Here is a 12,745-nt window from a genome sequence, read left to right on the forward strand (position 1 = left end):
ATTGTGTCAAGAAATATGAGTGGGGAACCTGACAAAAATTTTACAAGAGTTATAAATTACATCAAAAACAGTTCTTTACAAAGCTAGATATTTAAAAAATTGTTTAAAAATATAAAAGCTAAATACTTTCACTCAAATAGTAGTGTAAAGTGTGTTAGCTTACTCGTGAAGTAGTGATTCAAAGGTTAATCAAAGTTAAAGGTAAAATTGCGATTTTTAGAGATAAAAATCTAATAAACAGGTATATTAAATTAAAAATGACAAATTTAATTTTAAAGCTAAAAAACTAAGTTTCGTACATAAATCTTTGCAAGGACTACAAATACAATCAAGCATCCATTAATAAATTAGACCAATGAAAATCTAAAATTACAAAATGTTTTTTTTTTAAATTGTCTTTTGCACAATAAATAATATTTTACTAAAAATCTTTTTACTGGACATTTGCAAAGATTGATAGTGCACTTTTTACATAATTTCAATGATCTTGAATTTACAAATTTTGCATTGTGCACAAAATATATTTGTCAATCAACTTCCTAAGACAAACAACTTATGTAATGATCATACGGTAATGTATTGAAACATATATTTGAGTCTGAAACGCTAGTTTAATCAAGGTAAATAGTTTTTGATTGACATCAGTTAAATCATATTTTTACGAAACGTGATTCTCTACATCAGGGGTTCCCAGCCCCGTGCCCGCGGGCACCATGGCGCCCGCAGACCGATTTGTGTGCGCCCGCCACTATTCGACCGCAATAGATTTTTTTCACAAACACTAAATAAAAAATTATATTATTTTTATTTACGTTATGCCTCCACTACACTTTCTCGAAGTTGTCCGAAACGAAACTACAACTGAAGTCGGCCGAGATCGCCGACTTCGAGTAGCGCTCCACACTCTCGGGAATTTCGTACACGCGCGCGCTTTCCGGCATGGATGACGTACAGACGGCAGCTGTCACTGCCCTATGCGCTCTTGCGTATTATAACTATATGCGTGTTTTGAACACGAAAAAATCAAAACGGCAAATGGCAAAAAGGGAATCTTTCTTTTTCTTTAATTCCTCTACCGGAATTTTATTTGTTAATTGGACTAGCACCCAGGCATCGTGGACCCTTTTTTGTCTTTGTGCCCTCTATTATTTGGGTCCCAAATACATGGCTTCGACTAAAGTAGTTCTAAAAAACAGATCGTTTGCTCCTGTGACCACATTGTACCGCCCATCATAATAATGAATGAAATAAAAATTAAATAGAACCGAGTTACTTGTTCTATCTCAGTATGCGAACCACCATGTCATTATCTCTCTTACTCTCGTCACTTAACACGCGAGAGAGCGAAAGGGCAAGTATCTCGCCACTCGCTTTTGATACGAATTATCCACTCAAATCTGAAGTAAGAAAGAAAAAAATAAATCAACTAAAATCAAGTCTAATCGCCCAACAGACTGTTTTCATTAGACATGTAAAACATTCTAAAAAAGCCACTATTGCTTCTTTCAAAATTTCTCACATGCTCGCAAAGAAGAAAAATCTTTTCCAAGATGGTGAGATGTTAAAAGAAGCATTTCTGACTGGTGCCAATTGTTTTTTGAGGGATTTTCTAACAAACATGAGTTTATGTCAGCAATTCAAGACTTATAGTTGTGAAATAACACCGTCACAAAAAGAATACATGCAATTTCAACAGATATGCAAACTTAGTTAAAGACTGACTTGGAAATATGTGACTGGTTCTCGCTACAATTCGACGAGTCAACAGATATATCAGACACCGCACAGTCAGCAGTTATGGTGAGGATGGTATTTAGTAACTTCAAAGTAAAAGAGGATCTGTTGCAAATATTACCAATGAAAGGACAGACGAAGGGTGAGGATATTTATAATACATTCAGAACATACGCAAAGTCGATAAATATGCCCTTGCACAAGCTGTCTGCGATAACCACCGATGGGGCACCAGCAATGATTGGTAAAAATAAAGGATTTATTCCCCACTGCAAGAAAGATATATAATTTTTAAACTTTATGTCTTACCACTGTATTATCCATCAGGAAGCTCTGTGCTGTAAAATGCTGCCCTTTGAACACGTTATGAAAATAGTAACAAAAATATTCAACTCTATTCGAGCAGCTCCATTGCAACACCGACTTTTCAAGGCCCTGTTAGAAGATACTGAAGAAAAAGAACATGATATCATTCTGCATACTGAAGTACATTGGCTCAGTAAAAGTAAAGTTCTTACAAGATTTGTGAGATTAATTGAAGAAATAAAAACATTTATAAACGATAAAAATGAAAAATATAATGAACTAACTGACTCTTGCTGACTGGTGGATTTGAGTTTTTTCACAGACACCGTGGAAATATTGAATTCTTAAACTTAGCCTTACAGAGAAAAGACAAAAATATAGCCGAAATGATAAGCAATACTTTTTTAAAGCAAAATTGGTTTTGTTGATATAAAATCTGTAGATCAAGTCTCTCGTGCATTTCCCACATGAAGAAAATGTGGTCCCCGCCGACCTACTGATATTTTAGAATGCGCTCTAGGATACAAAAAGGTTGGGAACTCCTGCTCTACATATAAGTATGCATTATTTTTAGGTATCTATTTAAGCTAAGGCCAATATTTTTTGAATAAAAATGATGTGTAGTAACATAAACTTATGAAAGCACTGCAATATTTAATTATATGTAATTCTAATTGTGCCTGTTGTTTCTTTTCTAATACAACATAAATCTATAATTAAAAGACTGACTAATTACTGCCATATATTTCATAAATTTACTGCCGAAACGTTAATTAAAATTCGTGCAATTACTGTTAAGGTTAAGCTCGGGTATTACGCGATCAATCCCGAAACAGGGCTCGCTTTCCCAGCTAACTATAACCGTTATTGTTTATGAGATGGATGTTATTTTCGGCGAAGTTTGCTCTTGTAAGTCCGCGCAGAGTTATGTAACCCGTCGAGATTTGCCGTAAGACGTTCCATTTTGTATGTATGAGAGGTTGTCCCGGTAATTGATTGCGGTCGGCAGCCGTTGCCGGGACACAAGACGCAATTTGTATCCCGGTAATCTACCATACCAAGGTAAGATGGGAATAACTTTTGTCTCCCGGCTGCTAAGTGGCCAATTTATAAGAGATGCACTTCCCATTCCGGCCACGAACTTTTCAGATCGACCCACACCGGAATAAATTCTTGCGGGATAGTTTCAGTCTAGGCTGGGGTATGTCTGGCAGATTTGTGGCTGCATGACCGTGGTGGAACTTATAATTCGTTCATATGACCTACAGCGGTACATTCGCTCTATTACCACGGGACGTGCACAATTAAGTTTTGGAAGTGATTATTAAGACACTGCGGCATACCTGAGAGCACCTGGATGGGAAAATTGTATCGAGTTTTTTATGCCGTAAGTTAGATTTATCTTTAGACAATATACAATATAAACCGCAATGATCTATAAGGAATATTGGTATATATAGAAAGTGATATCATTTGATTGTATATAGCTAACCATAATTAATCAATTAGTTTCATTAGCTTTCAGCACGTTAATTTTAGCGCAACTATTACAGGTGGTCCCGATTTACTTTTTAAATTATAATTTAATGTAAGTGAGGTATGTTAGTTTAATATAATGGTTTCTAATAAAAGTTTGAAACATCAAATTAACCTCTTTTGATTATACGCGTCTGCCGCAATGTCCTGATTGCGAATTTGAGCGTTCCGCTTTGATATTTTCGGTTAATTGAACCACGTTGCTTACCGGTAGGTATGTCAAATAATTCAATCGATACAATTAATAATACTTGCTAATCAAATTATTAATCGAAATTTACTTGATTATTCCGCACGAGCGCTTTGGCGTACCACGAGTAGGATGTAATATATATATAATATGAAGATACGTATTTTCATTCAATCATGCATGATATTTAATAATAACATTTCTATGATTAAATCAAACAAATCGGTACTAAAACTTTTTTTGGACTTAATCATAGTATAATTTATTCACGACTAAATAAACTCAACGTCATGGGAACGGCAATGTACATACATATTTCGCATGGGAATGTACTGGTAACTTTTAATTATTCATTTACAATAATGGTATTAGATAAGTTTAAATGTAACCTAGGTGTTATATATAAGATTAATTCTTCAGAATGTCAAACTCTTTCTAGATTACTAAGAAGACGCGCGCTAATTTAATTAAAAAGTTATTTGAATCACTTTGTTTTACACAGTGTATTATAGCTACTACCTTATACAGGTTGTGAAATAAATATATCGAACTAAATACTTAGATCTGCTTAAATAAGAATTTATGGATTTAATACTCGACATAGTAGAAGCTGTTGATTCTTGGTTAATATGGTTTTGGTAGTTTTTATTATTACAAATATAAATATACTTTGAAGTTTTTCATGGTTGTAATAAAAAAGCATGCAATACATTAATCGCAATAATTTTAATTACAAAAAGTTTGAAAAAAATGTTTTACTGGTGTTACCCCACACCGGGAAAGCGTAGATATTACCGGTCTAATGACTTGTTCATATGAGTAGTTCAGAATAATAAGAGTGAGCTCTACAATGTGTGTTTCATAATATTATTTTTTAATAAAATTATTTTTACTTTGAAAAGTAACGTACTAAAAAGCTTAGTCTAAAATAGTAGTGTACAACCAGCACGCGTATCAATTATGTTAAAAATTTAAGCAATAATAATATTTTTCATTATTTTTTATCATGGCTTCTATACTGTGTCTATATTAAGCTATTGAAATAAAAAAGAAAAATATACGATAAAAGAGCGATTCATGAAAAAAAAACTGACGACTATTTTTTGTTAGAAAAAAGCATTTTTTTCATTGCAATAAAATTTAAGGCATAATATTTAGATTTTACTAAGATTATTAAACTGCAACTTGCAGATATAATGTATAGATTTATAATGAGCAAAGTTTGAAAATATATTTATTAAAGTGTCTTTATCAGACTTTCATAAGTTTATAACTTATGTATGTCTGATAAATACACTTGAATAAATAATATGGACACCCCTTCTTTAGATACTATATATTCACTCATAGGTTCATTAAATAATATTGTTATACAATCTCAAGAAGTGTATATATTTTTGGGCACTATTACATTGTTTAAATATTATTAAAGCAATTACGCTAAAGCGACAATTCCCAGACAATAAAATTAAACTATGTAACAACAGCAATGTAAGTTGCACGTGCCGGTACAAACAACGTCATAGTTTGTGTGTCACTCAAGAGCTTTTGTACCTACTCCAGCGTGGATGGGGTAGTTGCTTGGTCGGTACCTTCGTTGTTTTCGGGTTGTTTATGTCTCGACGCAAAGTTGCAAAAGGGTCGCTTCGCGTTGTAGTGCTTTGACGTTCAGGAAATCTCGGTCTGAATGTCTGGAAACACCGGAAATCGAACTCAAAGCTCGCTTTTGAGATCAAAGTCGATCGTCATGTATGCGTAAAAATAAAAGAGCAGCGGCGACATACCTCATATATTTCCTTCTTGCAATCGATCCGTGGTATGTATGGCTTTCCGCGAAAGTCCAACTACTTTATTATAACAACCGGAGAATTTCTTTGCCGAGGATTTCGACGTCGCGAAAGGATATTAACCTCTCCCGTGCAGCGCTTTGGAAACTTTTGCGTTTTTAGATAGGGTGGCTTAGAAACCCCTTAAAGTTTTGACCCAAATATGGCATTTTATTACAAGTATGTGAACCATATCTAACATAGTTTGAGATATGTTAAAAAAAAGCTTTCTATTTATAAAATAAAGTAAGCACCACTTTGAGATTAAGATTGATAATTAAAATAAATACTAAGACATAGACAAAAATATAGTAGTCTTACTTATAACTTGACGTTTTTTAATAAACTACTAAAATTTAATTTAAATTAATGTTTTTTAGGTGATTTTTTATTTTTTAAATAAAAAAAACTATACATTGCACACGAACTTCTACCACACATGGGTGACAGAAAAGATCGGAAAAGCCCTAATGAAGCACGATATCAGAGCTATTTTCCAATCTAAAAACAAAATTGATTTAATGTTTTCAAAAGGAAAAGACTGATTAAAAAATGAGTCCCAGGGTGTGTATAAAATCTCGTGTGCAAATTGCCAAAAATTACATTGGACAGTCTAATAGACGCATCGCACAACGAGAAAATTGACACAAAAATGTTTTAAAAAATTTAATAATAATTCTGCTCTGGCTCAATACAGCTTTATTGAAGACCATAAAATTGACTTGAGCAACACAAAGACTGTAGCTAACGTTATAAATCCGTTTGTTCGTCAAAACACGAAGCAGTAGAAATATAAATCCATAAAAATATCGCAATGAACAAACGAGACGACAGTACCATATACGAGCAAAAAAATCACATATAATTATTGAGAAAATAATTGCCACACAATCACATTAACACGGACACAAATGACGCGTCATCGGAAAATGTACAATTAATAAATATCATTGATACTGACCCACCGCAAGAACCTGTATATATGACAAGGTCAAGGACGAGAGCGGCAGTTACGGAAAATTTGTGATTATGGCTGAAGCATTACAGACAAAATATGGAAGTAAGTTTAAATCGTAATGAATCCCGAGATTCCAATAAGACGATAAAGCATATAAAAAACCAAAACAACCCAACTACATACCAGGAGAAAAAAAAATATGATCGAAAAATCACTTTTAACAATACTTTTAAAAGAACAACTTGCACCATGAATTAACTCTTCAAGGACCCCACGTTTTTACGTTCTCCCTAAAATACATAAAACAGGGTTACCGTTAAGGCCAATTGTCAGCGCGGTTGATGCACCCACTCAAGAATTAGCAAAATATATAGCAATGGGTTTTTAATCACTAGCGGAAAAAATGGCTTCATAAATGAAATTCGTAAAATAAAAGTAGACGATCAAGATCTCCTAGTAAGTTTTGTTGTTTCCTCGCTGTTTACAAATATTCTTACTGCGGAAACCCTTAACCACATTGTTAAGAGACATAGCTAGAGTCTCCAATTCGAGTAATCGAGTACTCGATACTCGAGTATTTTTGTCTATTTTTCAAGTACTTGATAATCGAGTATTTTGAAAATTACTCGATTAATACTCGAATTTAAAAAAATTAAAATATTTTAAAAACAAAATTAACTTTAACTCGGTCCGGTAAAGGTTAACGTCTTGCTTTTATTTGGCGTTTATGCCCGAAGTCCAGAGTTAAAGCGGTTACTATCAGGTATAATTTTTTCATAGTTTCATAGTTGCATAGTTCTGGTCGTCGGCTATGTTAGTGGGTACGACGGAGAAATTTTTTTTGTGTTTTCTGTTCGACAGTCCCGACTTATCTAATTTATGGCAATGAACAATATGAAATATCAACAAAAAATTTTTTTAGGTTTTATGACTATGCAGTTGTAGCGTAAAGTGTTGTAAATTGTTTATACTGATCCTTCAGCTTAAAATATAAATCAAAACAATTGTGTGTTTTAAAGGCATTTAAAGTAAAGTCAGTTCTTTGCGAACCGTTTAGCTCTAGAGTGAAAGGGATTCACCCAAATACATCTTCGAAGGATATAGATTTAAATTCTTCGCATTAATCAGAAGGAGTAGAATATTGTATATTGTTAAGAAAAAAAATCTATTCAAGAAGAATTACAAAATGCTATTTTGTCAATAGTCGAAGGAAATAAGAGAAAAGCACAGAAGGGAATGAAAGAAGAGAACATAAAAAGAGAGTTCAAAAAATTTTATATCTATAAAAAGCGAACAGATATAAATTAGAAGGCTTATCCAACGCGTTAATGACAATAAGACCAACATCAACAGCAACGGAAAGGGTTTTTTCCATACCGGGAATAATAAAACCAAAAGTTAGCAGTAATGTTAAATTCGAGACACTTTTTGCATTATTGTTTTTAAAAAGTATGTTCGTGAAGTTAAAATAATTGTAAAAATTAACATACTAAGTATTTTATTTATTTATTTATATGTGCACGAATTTGAATAATAGCTATTTTGGTACATTTGGTAAATACTCGAAAGTACTCGAGTACTCGAGTATTTTAAAATTTTAATATTCGATACTCGAGTAGTTGATGGTTCGAGTAATTGGAGACTCTAGACATAGCCCACCGAAACATATTACGGAGTTAACAAAACATTGTTTTTACTTCACGTATTGTATTTATAAAGAGGACTTCTATAAACTAATCGAAGGAGCACCTATGGGCTCGCCGCTTTCCTAGTAATAGCTAAACTTTTCGTGGAATACTTTGAAAAAACTAATAAAAAACCTAAGCTTTGGCTAAGATATGTCGATGATGTCTTTGGTATGTGGCCCTACGGAAGGAAATATAAAATTTAAGATTTAACTTGAAGAACATTGTCAACTGCCCTTCCTGGTCACACTAATATAAAAAAGAAGACGGTTCTCTAGGATACACAGTATTTCGACAAAATACGCACACTAACAGAAATCTGTATGCAAATTTCCATCATCATACGGCTTTGATTAAATCAGTAAAAAACTCTCTATTCAAGAACATATTGACGCCGAACTCTAAACCGTGTAAGTCGCGCTTAATCAAATTGTTTCAGAAAAGAAAATTTAAAGAAAACAGAAGAGAAAAGAAAAAAATCAGGATAAATTTTTAAATCTTCAATTTGAACATATTTTATAATTAAATAAAAATTAAGCTTCTCTTTTTTTTAATAAATATTAAGGTTTATTTTGAGCAAACGTTTTTATTGAATTTTAAATGGATTTCTTTACCAAATAAGTAATGTATTTAATCGACGTTAGAGTTCTTAGTAAATCAAAATAATACTATTCTCAACATGCATATATGCCTTAATCTTATTATGGATTCAAGGAAAGTTGATCTGAAAAATTAATTATTATTATTTTTATAAAATGTAGGTGTTTTTGGTCCCAGCTGATATAAAAAAATTATATTAATTTAAGTAACTACTATCGCAAAGAGTTACTACGTTGATTTAACTCCTGGAAATGTACTCTTGTGGATAGATTGAGATAAACATAACAGAACTCGAGTTACGAGTCATTAAAACGCCCGCACACTTCTGAATTGCATGGTTTATATATGTATTGTATACATAAATATTTTTAATTTAATATATTTTTCGTTGTTTAAGTATAACAAAATAATGATATTTTGATTTTATTATACATATTTAGCATTTTCAACCACAAACACACAGTTTAGTAACAATATGATTTGTGGTTAACTACATTAAAAATATTTCATAAACATTAGAATTCAATCTCTGCCAAAAAATAAGTAGTATATTTATTACAATAAAACAGTAAAAATTTTCAGTCTATACTATTTTTGTAGAGTTATTTTCACAATTTTTTAATAAGACGTAAGTTATGTATTAAAAAATAGACAAAAACATATATTCATTTTACTGACAAACAAAACGGGTTTTTAATGATTTTTTTATGGTAATATATTAATTAAAAAGTTTATTATTATAATAATTAAAATGAAATAAATAGTATCGTTATCTTACCTTATTAACCTTTTTAAAAGTTCTTTGAATAAAATGTATATACATATGTACATACATTCAAAGATTATTCGTACTAGGTTAATCGAGAAAAAAATAGAGCAATTTTTTCAGAGCCACTCACTGAATTAAATCGACCATTGAAACGTGTATGGTAGAGAACTCGATATTAATTCCTTTCTGGGAAAGAATTTTATTGCGCCCCTAATGTATTGTTCATTATGTGAAATTATTTCAAGCGAAAGTTCATTTAATAATAGAGTCATCGTCGAGGTATAAACTATGTTCTGGAGACAAAGTTTTCGCCTGAAAATGACTGCTGGAGATATTGCACAAGTTTTAGAGAATTTCAACGTCGCTGACCATAAGCCGGCTTTATGGTATAATATATTAGAAAATTTTGCAATAATTGTACAATTTGGATGGGTAAATAATGAGATTAAAGTTAGATTTAATATGTTTGGATTATACTCGAAGCGATTAGCTAGCAAATTGTATATAATATAAATAAATTATGCATTTTTTCAGGCATTATAACTAAATAATTTTTATTATAATATACATTTTGAGGCAAAAAATAAAAATTACATTAATATAATTTGTCTTATTAAATACAGTAAAATATGAATGAAATAATTTTTTATTTAATTATGTTTTGTAAAAATAAAAATATTTAAAATAATAAAAATAAATAGATATTTTCGAAATACTACACATAATATTTTTTTCTAAAATGTTTCAACGGACTTTTTTATACAAATATTTTAAAAGACGTAAAACAAGCTGTGTTTTTGCTCAAAACAAGTTTTCATATAGCTGTAAATACAAATAGTCGCTATAGCCACATAATAGATTGTGTATATGATATTTTAATAACGTAAAGAGTTTTTTTTTAATTTTTTTAATTCCATTAAAGGTTTTCATAATAGCAATATATAAAATATCGTTAGATTTTATTCATATCCTGTATGCATATAAATGTACTAAATTTATACAAATATTATATCGAAACTAATTTCACCCTTAAATATTTTTTATTATATTGTACGAGCTTCATTGTTAGAGTCGTATTTCATATTATTTAACAATTTCTCTCAAAGTTTCCATTTTTAATATTTATACAATAGTCGCTATGGCATGTTCAATTTTTCCTTTGTACATAAATTCAGAATAAAGTATATTATATTTTTTTCAAAAGTTCGTTATTTTAATACTTATTAATTATTTGATAAAATAATAATCCTTATTATGAGCAATACGTTTATATAATATTTTTTAATTGTTTGTTATTATTATATTATCCAATAAAAGATAACGTATGTATATAAATAACAAAGCGTCGTTTATTAAAGCTTATAGCTTAAGGAAATATTTATTAATTAAAGACGCCGAGGGGAAAAGGTAGTAAATCACATTTGGTAAATTGTTCAAGCGTTTTATGACGATATATCATATTTTTTAGTGCTCATTATTGTTTGCTCGAATATATAGTGATATTATACACCAAATTGAATTAAATGTAGGTTTGATAAAAATTAAAATAGTATTTTTTTTATTACATGTTAAAAAATATATAAATACTTAATACAAAGTAGCAACTTATTTTAGTATGATATTGCTCCATTGTAATTATTGTGCAACGATATTACATACATGTGCTCAATGTAGCAGATAAAGCAATATTTCAAAAGCGAAATAGAGCGATGAGAGTGGTGTTAGATAATGATAGATCTACTCGTTTTATAAGTATAATATGTTCGAATGATTAAAATAGTTGGATGTTAAACATTTGGCATAGCTAAGAAAATATTGTCGGCTTTAATTAGTAAACCACTTTGCTATTTATAACTGTAGAGCTTAATAATCATACAAAAGATCAGTTGGACTTGTGATGAAGATGTTTTTTTTTCGTTAAAATAAAACACAGTGGGAAAGCTCTGGACGAATTAAGTCAAAAATTATGCGTCATTATTCAGAAAATATTAAATATACGCGGCTTTGAGAAGAGATAGTCAATGCATTCAGGTTTATCCTTAAATCAAGCGTTTTTTACCTACCTTATCGAACAACGGCAATTTGATTAAAAAAAATTAATTGTCCTTCTGAAAAGTGGCGGACAACCTAATGTTCCATGGAGGTATGAATACTGGAACACGGGCAATCAAATTTGTTGCGGACTTTCACTGACACTACTTCAAACATCTATATCAGAGTTTAAAATATGAGATTATTAAGAACACTAACTTGGACTTTAATCAAGAGGAGACTGATTTAACCAGCGAATATTCCATAAACCGCCGCTTCCCTCTTCGTATTCACGACGTTCATAGTACGCCTACATCCTTACGAAAAACATGCTTCAACCGTTGCGCACTAATTTAAATAACAAACAATCTTTGTCTTGAACCAAATAAACCTTCTGACTAGAAGTCCCGGATCATATTATTTGGAAATGCAGTTTCTAAGATAATTCGCAAAACATAATATTAAACGGGCCTTCTAAGAATTATTGTTTTTATTGTATTATTTTTTTGTGTTCAATAATTATCTGTAGCTATTATAAATAATAACAAAGTTTAACTTGTCCTTTTTTGTGACGTCTTCTATTGTAATATCGTGACATCTTGTTGATTATGATGTAAATAGAGTAAAAAATACAGAGATTTGCTCACCAGTGTTTTGCCAGATCGACGAGCGAGATTAAAGATTTCTATTGTAGTCCACTGGCAAACCCACTTCCGGCGTGGCGGAAAGTTGACGTTGACGTTTCAATTGTTCTTATATATTTCAGCAAAAGTTTACGTGTTATTAATCCGTTCGAGAATATAACCATATAACAATGCGGACACAATAAATAACTGTCAGCTTGAGGCAAAAGCGAAACGCAATAATAATGCCCTGCCCGTGACACTTAACAAATTTGATTTTGACGAAATCCTGGAAAAATAAAATATAGATTTTTTGGTACAAACTTTATTCGGTATTCTATTGAATATTATTAATATTAATGTGAATCTTTTTGTTGCGTTGTTCAATATTTTGTCATTAGTATAATAAATGTAGACGATTTATTGATTATAATTCTCGAGGGGCTTTCCATTCGATGTACTCAAATACTCTTTTGAACATCGACTT

At 31.0% G+C, this 12,745-nt stretch overlaps 1 protein-coding gene and 1 long non-coding RNA gene across 5 annotated transcripts in view; one reads left to right on the forward strand and one right to left on the reverse strand.

The window, feature by feature from the left end:
• Nucleotides 1–7,115, forward strand: part of LOC148237834 (uncharacterized) — a 28,914-nt gene extending 21,799 nt beyond the window's left edge. The window contains exon 2 of the long non-coding RNA XR_015812643.1: nucleotides 5,096–7,115. This is a non-coding gene — a long non-coding RNA (uncharacterized LOC148237834). The remainder of the gene's footprint in view (nucleotides 1–5,095) is intronic.
• Nucleotides 1–12,745, reverse strand: part of LOC148237832 (uncharacterized) — a 444,404-nt gene that overhangs the window by 168,725 nt on the left and 262,934 nt on the right. The window lies entirely within an intron of this gene.

This window comes from Plectrocnemia conspersa, unplaced genomic scaffold, assembly GCF_051122295.1.
Source record: "Plectrocnemia conspersa isolate PC_06_02 unplaced genomic scaffold, ASM5112229v1 ptg000002l, whole genome shotgun sequence".
Taxonomy (NCBI): Eukaryota; Metazoa; Arthropoda; class Insecta; order Trichoptera; family Polycentropodidae; genus Plectrocnemia; species Plectrocnemia conspersa.